The sequence below is a fragment of the Triturus cristatus genome, chromosome 11 (assembly GCF_964204655.1).
Source record: "Triturus cristatus chromosome 11, aTriCri1.1, whole genome shotgun sequence".
Taxonomy (NCBI): Eukaryota; Metazoa; Chordata; class Amphibia; order Caudata; family Salamandridae; genus Triturus; species Triturus cristatus.
The window spans coordinates 370,829,822-370,844,407 of NC_140594.1; the positions used below are offsets into that span (position 1 = coordinate 370,829,822).

A 14,586-nucleotide genomic window follows, 5' to 3' on the forward strand; every position below is an offset into this window, starting at 1 on the left:
TTGCATCGACATAAATCACACGGCTGCCTCGCCGTAGAAGACTGCACCGTCTCCATAATGCAAAGGAGGGGCTACGCGGCTGTTCGGAACTTTGCCTAAAGCCGCGCTCAGCACAGCAGCTGTCAGCTAATCCACCAGCATGGCATTTGGGGGCCCACTGAGGGTGTAAATACATGTTTTAATTGAAGGAGACACGGGACTTACTATAAGATTTAATTTTCTCCAATCATGGACTCAATGTCCCAACGTGCACCGTACTAAACGTATGCACCGCACATGACCCACTGAGGAAGTGTATTTAAAAATGCTGAATTGGAGCCACCTGTGCCTTACCTTGAACTGCCCATGAAGAAGAGGCTACGGCCTTGAAACGCGTCGGCACAAGAACTTGCACCACAAGTGTAGATGCTGGTTTCCTGGAAATAAAGCCGTTTGGTTACAAATGCTGTGAGTGCGTCTTCAAGCTTTCAGGCCTTTGCATCGACATAAATCACACGGCTGCCTCGCCGTAGAAGACTGCACCGTCTCCATAATGCAAAGGAGGGGCTACGCGGCTGTTCGGAACTTTGCCTAAAGCCGCGCTCAGCACAGCAGCTGTCAGCTAATCCACCAGCATGGCATTTGGGGGCCCACTGAGGGTGTAAATACATGTTTTAATTGAAGGAGACACGGGACTTACTATAAGATTTAATTTTCTCCAATCATGGACTCAATGTCCCAACGTGCACCGTACTAAACGTATGCACCGCACATGACCCACTGAGGAAGTGTATTTAAAAATGCTGAATTGGAGCCACCTGTGCCTTACCTTGAACTGCCCATGAAGAAGAGGCTACGGCCTTGAAACGCGTCGGCACAAGAACTTGCACCACAAGTGTAGATGCTGGTTTCCTGGAAATAAAGCCGTTTGGTTACAAATGCTGTGAGTGCGTCTTCAAGCTTTCAGGCCTTTGCATCGACATAAATCACACGGCTGCCTCGCCGTAGAAGACTGCACCGTCTCCATAATGCAAAGGAGGGGCTACGCGGCTGTTCGGAACTTTGCCTAAAGCCACGCTCAGCACAGCAGCTGTCAGCTAATCCACCAGCATGGCATTTGGGGGCCCACTGAGGGTGTAAATACATGTTTTAATTGAAGGAGACACGGGACTTACTATAAGATTTAATTTTCTCCAATCATGGACTCAATGTCCCAACGTGCACCGTACTAAACGTATGCACCGCACATGACCCACTGAGGAAGTGTATTTAAAAATGCTGAATTGGAGCCACCTGTGCCTTACCTTGAACTGCCCATGAAGAAGAGGCTACGGCCTTGAAACGCGTCGGCACAAGAACTTGCACCACAAGTGTAGATGCTGGTTTCCTGGAAATAAAGCCGTTTGGTTACAAATGCTGTGAGTGCGTCTTCAAGCTTTCAGGCCTTTGCATCGACATAAATCACACGGCTGCCTCGCCGTAGAAGACTGCACCGTCTCCATAATGCAAAGGAGGGGCTACGCGGCTGTTCGGAACTTTGCCTAAAGCCGCGCTCAGCACAGCAGCTGTCAGCTAATCCACCAGCATGGCATTTGGGGGCCCACTGAGGGTGTAAATACATGTTTTAATTGAAGGAGACACGGGACTTACTATAAGATTTAATTTTCTCCAATCATGGACTCAATGTCCCAACGTGCACCGTACTAAACGTATGCACCGCACATGACCCACTGAGGAAGTGTATTTAAAAATGCTGAATTGGAGCCACCTGTGCCTTACCTTGAACTGCCCATGAAGAAGAGGCTACGGCCTTGAAACGCGTCGGCACAAGAACTTGCACCACAAGTGTAGATGCTGGTTTCCTGGAAATAAAGCCGTTTGGTTACAAATGCTGTGAGTGCGTCTTCAAGCTTTCAGGCCTTTGCATCGACATAAATCACACGGCTGCCTCGCCGTAGAAGACTGCACCGTCTCCATAATGCAAAGGAGGGGCTACGCGGCTGTTCGGAACTTTGCCTAAAGCCGCGCTCAGCACAGCAGCTGTCAGCTAATCCACCAGCATGGCATTTGGGGGCCCACTGAGGGTGTAAATACATGTTTTAATTGAAGGAGACACGGGACTTACTATAAGATTTAATTTTCTCCAATCATGGACTCAATGTCCCAACGTGCACCGTACTAAACGTATGCACCGCACATGACCCACTGAGGAAGTGTATTTAAAAATGCTGAATTGGAGCCACCTGTGCCTTACCTTGAACTGCCCATGAAGAAGAGGCTACGGCCTTGAAACGCGTCGGCACAAGAACTTGCACCACAAGTGTAGATGCTGGTTTCCTGGAAATAAAGCCGTTTGGTTACAAATGCTGTGAGTGCGTCTTCAAGCTTTCAGGCCTTTGCATCGACATAAATCACACGGCTGCCTCGCCGTAGAAGACTGCACCGTCTCCATAATGCAAAGGAGGGGCTACGCGGCTGCTCGGAACTTTGCCTAAAGCCGCGCTCAGCACAGCAGCTGTCAGCTAATCCACCAGCATGGCATTTGGGGGCCCACTGAGGGTGTAAATACATGTTTTAATTGAAGGAGACACGGGACTTACTATAAGATTTAATTTTCTCCAATCATGGACTCAATGTCCCAACGTGCACCGTACTAAACGTATGCACCGCACATGACCCACTGAGGAAGTGTATTTAAAAATGCTGAATTGGAGCCACCTGTGCCTTACCTTGAACTGCCCATGAAGAAGAGGCTACGGCCTTGAAACGCGTCGGCACAAGAACTTGCACCACAAGTGTAGATGCTGGTTTCCTGGAAATAAAGCCGTTTGGTTACAAATGCTGTGAGTGCGTCTTCAAGCTTTCAGGCCTTTGCATCGACATATATATATATATATATATATATATATAATGGTAATCGGATACAATATATATATATATATATATATATATATATATAAAATGGTAATCAGGTTGTATTGATCCTCCATCTAATAATTTGAATCAGTCACATAAAAACGTATGTGCCCAAAATAGTCTATGGCTTTCGTCAGGGCTCTAAGATGCCCATACACTGTCCTGCCCCTATAATATGTCTATACACAAACTGACCAGTTTTTTGCCATCAAAGAAGGCTTGAAAGAGACTCCAACAGAGGACAACACTCACAGAGAACACAAGGGATTACAGGCTAAAGATGCCCCAGCTTTGCTTACGTTACATCATTTGTTTGAGAATAGGTCAGATATGACCCAGGAAACCACAGATCTGTTGAATACACAGGAGCGCCTATCTGCTGCAAATATCAGGCAAAGTGGTGCAGGTATAAGCCCCTTCAAACCAAAATCAAGATTTATCCCAATGATGCCGAAAGACGCTATCGACATCTTTCACGAAGTGGTAGTAGAGAACATTAAAAAATTACACTACCGCACTAAACACAAAAAACGACATAAAAGTTACCAGGAAATTAAGTACTGTGAGCTGGTGAAAAAACTTGAATCTAATCATGAGATATTGGTTACGAAATCAGACAAAGGAGGCAACGTTGTTCTTTGGCCACAAAAGGACTATAAAATAGAAGCACAAAGACATCTGGATGATGAAACATGCTATGGAAAAGTTGACATTAAAACATACAACACAGCAAGGAATGGGTTAAAGAGTAAATTGCTACAATGGAAAAGAGATGGATGCATCTCTGCGGATAAATTTGATTTTCTATTTGTAGAACACCCAATTCTACCAAGATTATACTTCATTCCCAAAGTCCACAAACTTACTAAACCAGTGCCAGGAAGACCTTTTATTGCAGCTATTGGTAGTATGGGAGAACACATTACGCAGTATGTGGATTTCTTCCAGAAGATCTAGTCAAAGAACTTCCAACGTACATTAGAGACACTGGGGATCTATTAAATAAGCTGACTAACATTCAATGGGCAGAAGATTTATTGCTCATTTCGTTGGATATAGAGTCGCTCTATACCAGTATCGAACACAAAATAGGCCTAAACGCCCTGGCACACTTTTTGGGAAAAAGACCATTAGAAATGTATAATCACAACAAAATGTTGGTAGATCTTGCATCTTGGTGTTTGTTTAATAACTTTTTTGTATTTGGTAATGAAGTGTTTATACAGAAGAGAGGCGTAGCTATGGGGGCCTGCTTTTCCCCCAGCTACGCATGCTTGCATGTAGGTTGGTGGGAGGAGCAGGTCCTCAAATGCTCATTTCAAGATGAAAACCGTACCCATGTGATTCAGTGGTGGCGGTATATCGATGATGTTTTTATCATTTGGAAAGGGGATGAAGAAAGCACAAAGAATTTTATTGACAAAATTAACTGTAACAGCTATAATCTTAAGTTTACATCACATTTGAGTAAGACGCAAATTGATTTCTTAGATGTAAAAATCTACGTCAAAAATAACCAGCTGGCCACTTCCCTACATAGGAAAACAACAGCAGGGAACACCACTTTACACGCCAGCAGCGCACATCCCCACCATACCATCAGAAGCATACCCCTAGGTGAGCTTACACGCCTAAAACGCATCTGTAGCACTCCTGAAGACTACGAAACTTGTAAACAAGAAGCATTAATCAGATTTCGCATTAGATGATATAATGAAAAAATCCTCAATGAAGCAGTTGGTAAAGTAGAAGCAATACCCAGAACAACACTTCTATCCCCTAATAACCAACTGGTGGCCAATGACACCACGAATAACGCTCCAAGACTGATCACAACGTATAATAGACAAGAAAGACAGATCAGGTCAATTGTCAAACGAAACTGGCAAATCGTTCTGACTGATGGGGTTCTAGCGCCCATGTTACCTTCACGACCTACGATCACTCATAGGAAGGGCCCTTCCATGAAAACTCAGATTGCGAAACCATTTCCAGAACTTGCGGCTGCAAAGCATTGGTTACAACCCAAGCAAGGGTTTGTTAAGTGTTCTTCGTGTAGAGCTTGTAGATTTGGAGTGAATACCGACACATACTCTACTCCTTTTAGCCCCCTCACTACTAAAATTTTGGGTAGATTCAACTGCAAAACAGAATTTGCAGTGTATGTTCTGACGTGCACCTGTGGTCTCAGATATGTGGGAAGTACGAAGCTGCAGGTGCACGTCAGAATCCTACAACACCTACGTGCCATAGTCAACAACGATTCATCTTACCCAGTGGCTAGGCATTTTAAGTTGGTGCACAACAATGATTTAAACTGTCTAAAATATTTTGTAGTGGCGAGTGTACCCAAGTCACGTCGTGGAGGCAATAGGGAGAAAAGATTAAGACAACTGGAATCTAAAATGATCATAGAATTAGATAGCAAGACTCCCAATGGATTAAACAATACAGATGAAATGTACCACTTTCCGTAATTAGCATTGGGTCCTATGATAGCCACAGTTGTCTTGACAACTGATTTTAAGTACACAATGAGTTGTTTAGTTCCTTATTTACTTATTTATCTACTTAAGGACTGAGTTATCCATGTGTGTACAATGTTGGTACTTATTTCTTTTTTAGACAATGTATAGTTCTTTCAATATAGCCAAATGTGATTGTTTTTTCCACTTCGTATCTATTATTGGAAGCATCAACTGGTTTTAGTCAGATTTTAGCCCGGATTTTAACTTCTTTAAATGTGGGTTTTTACTGTCTTTTACCTTGATGTTTTTTAGGGTTGCTTACACATATTATTGATTATGTATTTTGCACATTCCTATTTGCACTAGCACTTTATGATGATCCATTTTGGATCAGTTTATTAGCACTTTCTGTCCGTATAGGTGACACTGCTACGATTGATCTGTTGATAGATAAATTGAATGGGCAACAAATATACAGCATTGAAGCAGTTATGTAAAACATGGAGTCATGAGGATATTATCCAAAACGAAACTTAGTTCTAACCAATTGAATTGTTGCATTGATTTTACAAATCCTTTGGTTTAAAACACTATATATACAATCATTACAAAAGGTTTTTTTATATAGACATTTTATAAAAACTCTATTTATTAGTATAATTTATAGGTTTTAGAACTATTTATATACATTATTATAACTGTACGATTGTGTTATATAATGAATTGACTCCAAAATAAGCATTCAAGCATTTAAGCAGTCCATGTTAGAAAACAGACTAAAGACAACAGTTACGTTTTGCAGTGTGTCTTCTATGTTTACACGTCATGTGATGTCAGCACTCTAATCACTGTGAAGTATTTAAAAATAATGATGAGCATGCTTCAAACTGACTTGTGAGCAAGGGCTTTCGTAGCCCGAAACGCGTCAGGTTCGAGGTTTAAGAACAATAAACTCCATCTAACCTAATTTCGCTGGGTCCGCGTCTCTGTTCGCCATTGCTGTGGAGGTGCAGGGATACTATCGCTTTTCTAAATATATATATATAATGGTAATTGGGTTGTATTGATCCTCCATCTAATAATTTGAATCAGTCACATAAAAACGTATGTGCCCAAAATAGTCTATGGCTTTCGTCAGGGCTCTAAGATGCCCATACACTGTCCTGCCCCTATAATATGTCTATACTATGTTATATCTTCTAGAGCATGAGAGAGCCGATGGCAAAGAGACATTAGTCCCTTGACGACTGTGTGACTAGAAGCGGATGTCCCCCTTTCTCTTTCCTACTGGACAGGGCCCCGAATACCCAGGGATATTCCTGGGACAGAAAGATACAAGTGAGTATCTACTGCATGTTCCATGTTTTTCTAGTTTGTCCTTCCATCAGTATAACTGACATAATAAAGGGGTAGGACAGTGTATTTGGATCTTATGATCCTGATGGAGGACATTGACCGTTTGGGCACATACTTTTGGCCAAAACATGTTTACTGACTGACATTATTGGACCTCCACACATTTACCAATATGACGTGCTGCAAGCAGGTGATATATGTTTGTGAACTTGAGCCTGTTATGTCCTGCAGAAAGGGGATAAACACATGGAATTGGACCCATCATTCCAGGGTAAATAACTTGTAATCCCCGGATATAGTTGTTGAGACACCAGCCAGAATCCATGCACTTATATCTGAAGATCTTGTAGTACGGCCCCAAGTGTGGCCAGAAGAAGGAAGGTACCCAGGGCCAACGGAAATCAGATATATTGTGGTTAGAAGAGAATGCCAGGGACAGCAGAAATCAGCTCCAATGTGACCAGGAGAGATGCTGTTGAGGTCTTGTAGAGATCATTTCCTGAGTGAACAAGAGAATGCCCATTAATTACAATGGTGAGACCTTGAATGACTATGAAACAGTACCCATGACATTCGGTGATTCAGATCCAGATTGACCAGAAGACAGTACCAGGACCTGCAGTGATAAAAAAAAAAGTAACCCAGAGTATTCAGGACATATCAGACACAAACTGACCAGGAGAGAATAGTGGTTTTTAAAGAGCTTGAATCCAGTGTGATTAAAGTTATATATTGTTATGCAGCACATGCGTTAATGTCAATGTTGCAAAGGTCTAACTGAGAACGTGGTAGAGTTGGAATGACGATTGGCGAACGAGCACTTGGAGTTGGTGTGGAGGTGTTTATTGTTGGAACTCATAATAAACAGTTTGCCTTGTGGTCTCTTCATAATTGGTGACGAGAACTGGATCTGAGACCTACATTCTTGAAAGGGAGTGGGCAGCCCCCATGAGTTGGCCTCGATTCCAGGCAAATCGGTAGGCTACCGGTCGGGTGTGAAGGACGGACACCAGACAGACTTTGCATCTCATGACTTGTGCTGAGAACTGTGTGTGAAGCAAGATATTTGCTTTGTGACCTACTTGGAGAATATTTTCACTCGTTTGGGTTTTACTGGGGCATATTGCGCAGCGTTAGCGTTGGTGCGAACTGCTCAGTGGGTGTTTGTGTATGCCATCAGTGCAAGAGAATCATCAGTATACGATGCCAGTCATCTGCCGACATTGTGAAGTGCGTTTACAGTACTGGGCGGGTGCTGACTTACCTGTGGTGATAGAGTACCAGGCATGGTGCTTTCAGCTGCCTCCCGCAGTGAAGAAGTTCTACGTGCCGAAGGAGTAGACTGCTGTCCTCATAAATTGGGACATACATCAGGCGAGTGGTCCATGTGGGTTATTTACCACTCCCATGTTGGCATTGTGGTAGATTTGACTGGATTGGCTAAAGTGAGAAAGGACTAAGGAGGTGTGCTTTTGTACTGGAAAAGTAGAGGTCATATTTCATTGGACAATTCTCAGCAAGGGTTTTTTTTGGTGAAGTGATTTGCTGCTGCATTCTTTCTATGCATATGGTTTGGAAGAATTTTGATGACCGTGGTGCCTACTTATATTATTGTAAAGGCACTTTTATTGTGTTATTTTATTTCTTTTATCCAGTTGTAGTTCCCACTATATCAGCATGACAGCACATAACATAGTGAGTGTCTCCACCAACGTTTCGTCAGTCTCCGGGTCATCCCCTTATGCCTTGGGAGGATTGAAAGGAATCCGAGTCTTATTTGGAGGCTCTAGGTTGTGAAAATATTAAAGATTCCTGTTTTGTAACTTAGAAATGCTGAGGATACTTCGGACATGGAAGAGGAGTCGGTGGATAAATACGAAAGTGCTACGAAAGCTTTGAAGAGAATTTTGGTTAAAAAAAGGAGTGTGATATTTGGAAACCTGGTGAATCCATTGTTGAGTATATAACTGAGTTGCGCATGTTAGCAGCTACATTCATGTACGTTCAGAGACTTGCATGAGGAAATAAAAAGGGATCAGTTGATAAATAGAATGTGTAACATGAAGATACAGGAGAAGTTATTAGAATTAAAAGCCCCTATATTGGAGAAGACTATTCAGGTTGTCCGTAGAATGCGGAACACTTTATGTTCTGCAAAGGAACTTAACCAGGGACAAAACAATAGAAGTAATTCAGTCTGCTCTGACAATGTGAATGTGGTCAAACAAAATACATTTAGGGTGGGAAAGGAGATAATGTGGATGGAAAAGTGCAGAACAGTATCGCCAAACAAATGTGTTATAGGTGTGGTAACACAAAGCACTTTGCAACATCCATGTCATGTCCTGCATTGAAGGCTACACGTTTTAAATGTATGAAACTAGGGTATTTTTCCAGAGTATGCAAATTTAGAGAATGTGTGGGTAAACAAAGTATCAGTGTGATAAAAGGTGACAGAAAGAGAGACAGTGATGATGATTGTGACTCCTGAGGGCAGTTTAATTGCAGTTTTGGTGGTAAAGGACAACTTTGAATTTGGAGACAGCGTATTGGAGACTTACCGCCATCCAAAGTGTTTGCAGGAATAAATGGAGTGGAGGTTCCTGTGTGAGTGGACTCATGTTCGCCCTATACTTTGATAGAGAGAACAATTTAGAAGAATGTGTGTGGTATTGATGTGCTACCACTAAATATAGAACTAGAAGGTTATTGTGGAGTCAAACTGCCAATACTGGGTCATTTTGAGGAGACGTTCAGTACAAAGGAAGAAGTGCAATGGGAAAAATCTATGTAGTTGATAAGGGCTCAGCCTTATTGCGTTGGAGAGATCGGGCTTTGGGCACAATGCTTGATGTGAACAATCCAGACCAGGTGCTACTCACTATTGAGGAAAATGTAGAGAAGTGGAAAACTTAAGTTTCCTTTATTATTTCATGACAAGTTGAGCTGTTTAAAGAGATTGGAACATCGTATTGTTTTGAAGAAACGTGCTGTGCCAAAGGTACATAAAGTTCATAGTGTAATGCAGAAAGTTTTGTGTGGACTAGACAATGTTTTATTTTTTCAGAACAACATACTTAGGGTTCCGATTTTGTGAACCATGATACTAAATTGGAAAAGGTGCTAACTAAATTGGAACATGCAAGAATAACTGAGTATAGAAAAATGCAAATTTGGTGTTGATCAGGTGGATTATTTGGTTAATTCTCTCTGAAGTGAGGGAGTGAAGCCTAAAATAAAATTGATGGAAGCATTAGAATGTGCACCAACTCCAGAGAATAGGGAATAATTATGTTCTTTTCTTGGCCTGGCTGAGTATTATGTCAAGTTTGTTGATCACTTTTCTGACAGGATTCACTCTTTACGTCTATTGATGAAGAAAGGTTTGAAATTTGAGTGGTCAGTGGAATGTCAGAATACGTTTAACAATATCAAAAAATGTATTGTGCAGGCACTCACGTTAATACCAGATGACCCAGAAGATAGAAGTATTGTGGTGACTGATGCCAGTGCATTTGGTCATGAGACGGTTTAGATGCAGGTGAGACATGGACATGAGAGGGTGGTGGTGTTTGCATCACAAATATTGGAGGGCGTGGTAAGGGCTTACTTCGCTATAGAAAAGGAGTCATTAGTCTGTTGGTGGGGGGATACAACATTTTAGAAAATCTGTTTGGGGTAGATGCTTTGAGTTATGTACTGCTCACAAACCATTTGTGGACATGTTTTCAACAAAAGGGGAGAGTAGAGTTACACCTCGTATTGCTAAATGGTTGTACGGTTTACAGGAATATGCATTTGATGTTAAATATGTACCAGGTGCTAAGAATGTTAATGCAGACTGCATGTCGAGGTTGCCTATTAAAACTGCAGAACTAGTGGAAGAGGATGAGTGGGTTGTGGCTGAAATTGACCAGTTGTGCAGGGGTGCCATTTTAGAAGAAGATTGGTTGAAAGCCTTAAGTGATAATGAACAATTTAAAGTTTTGATTCAGTTATTGCCACAACTGAAGCTGACACGTGAGGTAAATGAGGTTTGATTGAATGATTTCAAAGCTGTGTGGTCTGAGTTGTCGGTTGTGGATGGCATTGTGAGAAGATGGGAGAAGTTGGTGGCACCTAGAAGTTTGCAGCAGAGTTTGTTGGAGTTGTTGCATGAAAGGCATAGTGACATGTCAAACATGAAGAGAAGAGCCTGAGTTAATTTTTGGTGGCGTGGTATGGATGAGGAGATTGAAAGGTTTATAAGGAACTGTGTAGTTTGTGCGTATAGTGACAAATCACATACGTGTATTGATACTCCGATTGTTCCTTTTCAATTTCCCAGGAGAGCTTGGAAGAAAGTTGGTATAGACATTTGTGGTCCTTTTTTTCAGTTTTGGCATTGAAGGTAAGTATGCTATAGTATTGGTGGATTATTATTCCAGATGGCCTGGAGTGGCTTTCTTTAAGGATATCAGGGCATCCCATGTAATACATTTTTGTGAAGAAGTTATTAGAAGAGAGGGTTGTCCTGGAGTAGTAATGCTGGGGACCAATTTTCTTGTTTCCATTAGTCTCCAAGAACCCACTCTGGTCGACTGAACCTTTTTACTTGCCCAATAGCGTGGAGGGAGCAACCACAATTATCAGAGAATACTTTTCGCAATTTGACATAATTAAGGACTCGAGACCCAATCTCTAGTGTTCTCTGGATTTTATTATCAACATAAACATCTGCAGATAAAGGCACCTCAAAAGAAGGCACAACAGGTAAATGGGCACTAACACAAATGCTACTCTATGAAGAATCCGCATACGACTAAATATAAACAAAAGTACAAATTCTAAAAGCATGAGGTAGATAACTACCAAGCCAATGTCGATATTAGGAATCATTAAACCCAAGCATCTCTGTCCCTACTCTATGCTAGAGGACATCCCTACTTAGCGTTCCCTTGTGCCCCAAGGAATCATGGAAAGGTGTCAGAAGTGAAACTCCCTAAGAAGCCTTCACTTAGTGAGAGTTAGATCTAGAGTTTCCCTTCTAGCTCCTCGCCCACCTCTTCTCTCTGCTCTGGGCTACTCTGTTCTGCTCAACCCTCGGGGTGCTGTCCCTAATACGAAACCCCAAAACATAGAACACGACCTCTGGCACACCTCCTCGATCAGGTCTTCTTCCAGTACTTTTCCGTCCTGTGCTGTCCATCTTCCATTGTCCATCAGCTTGGCCTTGAGTCCCAGACACCGTCGGCACGAGGAGTTGCGATTGGCACATTCCAATGCACTCCCATGTCTGGCTTTCTCCATAATTCAACTCTTAGACAAAGACCTTTTCTACTAACGAACCAACTGTCCTTGCACCTGCGGTGAGATCATGGGATGGAGAAATACTTCGCATCTTTTAACTTTTACAATTTACTGCGGCCTAAAACTTCTAACGAAATAAATCCTTGCGGCCTACCGCATTCAGCTAACATAAGAAAATACCAGGCCTCTTCTCTAACGATATATGTGCATTCAGGCCTCTACCAGGTTAAACACACTATTAAATCACATCCTAAGCCTTAGTACTTTTACTTTCACATACATGAATAAACGACATACATGAATTACTTCAATCAGGTTACCCGCTTAGCCTAATACATTGCATTAAACAGGAACTAATCGTTATGCATTTCACCGAATATATTCACAATGTAGTTTCACATTTCTAACACTTCTATGTTACGATATAACTGATACATTTGCTTAATACATTGTGCATGATACATCTTAAATATGCATTGATTATGTGCGGGTGCCAACTAACAGTGAATATAATGCACCCCTACCATTTCCAAACCTTTAGGCGCTACATCAGTAATTACAGATAATAGCCCACAGTTTGTTGCAGAAAAATGTCAGTCTTTTCTGGTAAAGGAAAGTATTAAGCATATTACCACTGTTGTTTATCATTCCCATGTGAATGCTTTAGTTGAGCGTTTTAATTGAGTATTGTGTGAATGTGTCCAGTTGACTGTGTGCAATTATTTGGACTTGAAGTGTGAAGTTCGCAACATGTTGTGGAGTTATAGATCCACTCTACGTACTGTGACTGGTGGATAACTGTTTTTCTTATTAAAAGGAAGGGTACCTTGCACTTCAATTACACCTGTATGGATAGAAAGGGCGAATTGTGTGGAATTTGTTAAAAGTGACATCAGTGAGAGGATTAATTGCCACCAGGAAAGTTATGTGGGCAGACATAATGATAAAATGATATGCGAAAATCTTTAGTCCTACAAGGATGATTCAGGGAGAGTTCATCAGATGTATAACTACAAGAAGGGAGTTTCTAAGTGGTCAGATCCATACAAAGTGATTGCTGTAAAGAAACATTTGCTTATATTAAAAGACGGGAAGACGTGGAATTTCAGAAAAGTCACAAAGTGTAATGATATAGAAAAACAGGTGTGGTTGGGGAAATCAAGTCATCAAGATGACAACGATCAGGTCATATCCACCTTTGGATCAATACAGATGCAGCACCAGGGTTATAAGAAGGCCCAAGAGATTGGACAAATATGTATGTGGTGATGGGGATATTTGTTATATTATATGAATGACTATAAAATGGTTATTCTTGTTTTCCTATAATTCCATTTTGTGGTAATGCTTCTTTTCTTTAATGAGCTTATTTTGTATTAGTATTATTTGTTGTTAAGATAACAAGATATCCCATGTATTATTATGAAGCAGCATTTGCGATGATGTCAATGTTGTAAAGTTCTAACTGAGAACATGGGGGATTTGGAGTGACGACTGGTGAATGAGCACTTGGAGTTGGTGTCGAGGGATTCATTGCTGGAACTCATAATAAACCATTTTCTACACTTCGCCTCCTGGTCTCTTCAATTAGGAGAGAATGCACTGACCCTACAGAGGTGCGATGGAAAGTAGCAGGAGGGAGTGTCCTGGATGTTTAGAGGTCAGACCTGCAGGCACCATACGAGGGTACCGGGACCTGCAGGTATCAGGCTAGAGTACTCTAGACCTCCAGCGATCAGACATAGAGTGACCAGAAGAAAGTATCTGGAACCTGCATTCATTCGACAGAATGTTCAAGAGCGATTGAGCTCCAACAGAGACTGAGTCCAGAGAGATCTGGAGATAATCTCAAAGTCTTATAGTGATCAGAGGCAGAATAATAGCGAGAATATCAATTTGTACGTAGGTTGGTCCCAGAGTAACAAGAATAGAATACTTAGGCCTCACAGAAACCAGACCCAAAGTGATTAGTAGAGAGTAACCGGCACCTACAGGAGATCAAAACCAGAGCGACCAGAAGCGAACATTAGCAGTGACCCTGCAGTGATCAGACATCGAGTGACCTGGAGACAGTACCCAGGACTTGCAGAGATCAGACTCAGTGTGGCTGGAAGAGAGAACCCAGATGAGTCAGAGTACCATGACCCAGAGCTAATCCCTAGCGTGTCTGTGATAGAGTCCTCGGGACATGCAGAGACCAGAAATCAGAAAGTGCAGTTCAAGAGGTGAACCAAGAAGCCAGACGCACTGTGCTAATAAACCGCTGGCTAAATTTACGTACAGGCGTTGTTTGCTTTTTCAAGCCTTGTTCTTTGGCACGTCTAGGATTTGACGCTTTTCGTTCGTTTCTAAGGAAAATGTCACTTGGAGCCGTCTGTCACTTTCCTGAGCGTGTCTGAATGTCTGAAGGCTGAATTAACAGGAATACTTATGGAAATTGCTATCGTTTTACTCGGTATTCTGACATCAAAATGGCTTTGTATGTTAATCAAGTGTTTTTCATTTCAAGCTGATAATTCCACCCCCAATCTGCACCAAACCATGGAGCAGAGACTTGTGGAGGATGGGGTGGGGTGTG

General features: G+C 41.9%; 1 protein-coding gene across 6 annotated transcripts in view; it reads left to right on the forward strand.

Moving 5' to 3' along the window:
• Positions 1 to 14,586, forward strand: part of LOC146784205 (zinc finger MYM-type protein 1-like) — a 282,641-nt gene that overhangs the window by 55,642 nt on the left and 212,413 nt on the right. The window contains exon 2 of one of the 6 annotated variants that reach the window (XR_014970607.1): positions 6,567 to 6,701. The exons of the other annotated variants lie outside the window; for them this stretch is intronic. The gene's annotated coding sequence lies outside the window, so the exon portion shown is untranslated. The remainder of the gene's footprint in view (positions 1 to 6,566; positions 6,702 to 14,586) is intronic. 6 annotated transcript variants of the gene reach the window in all.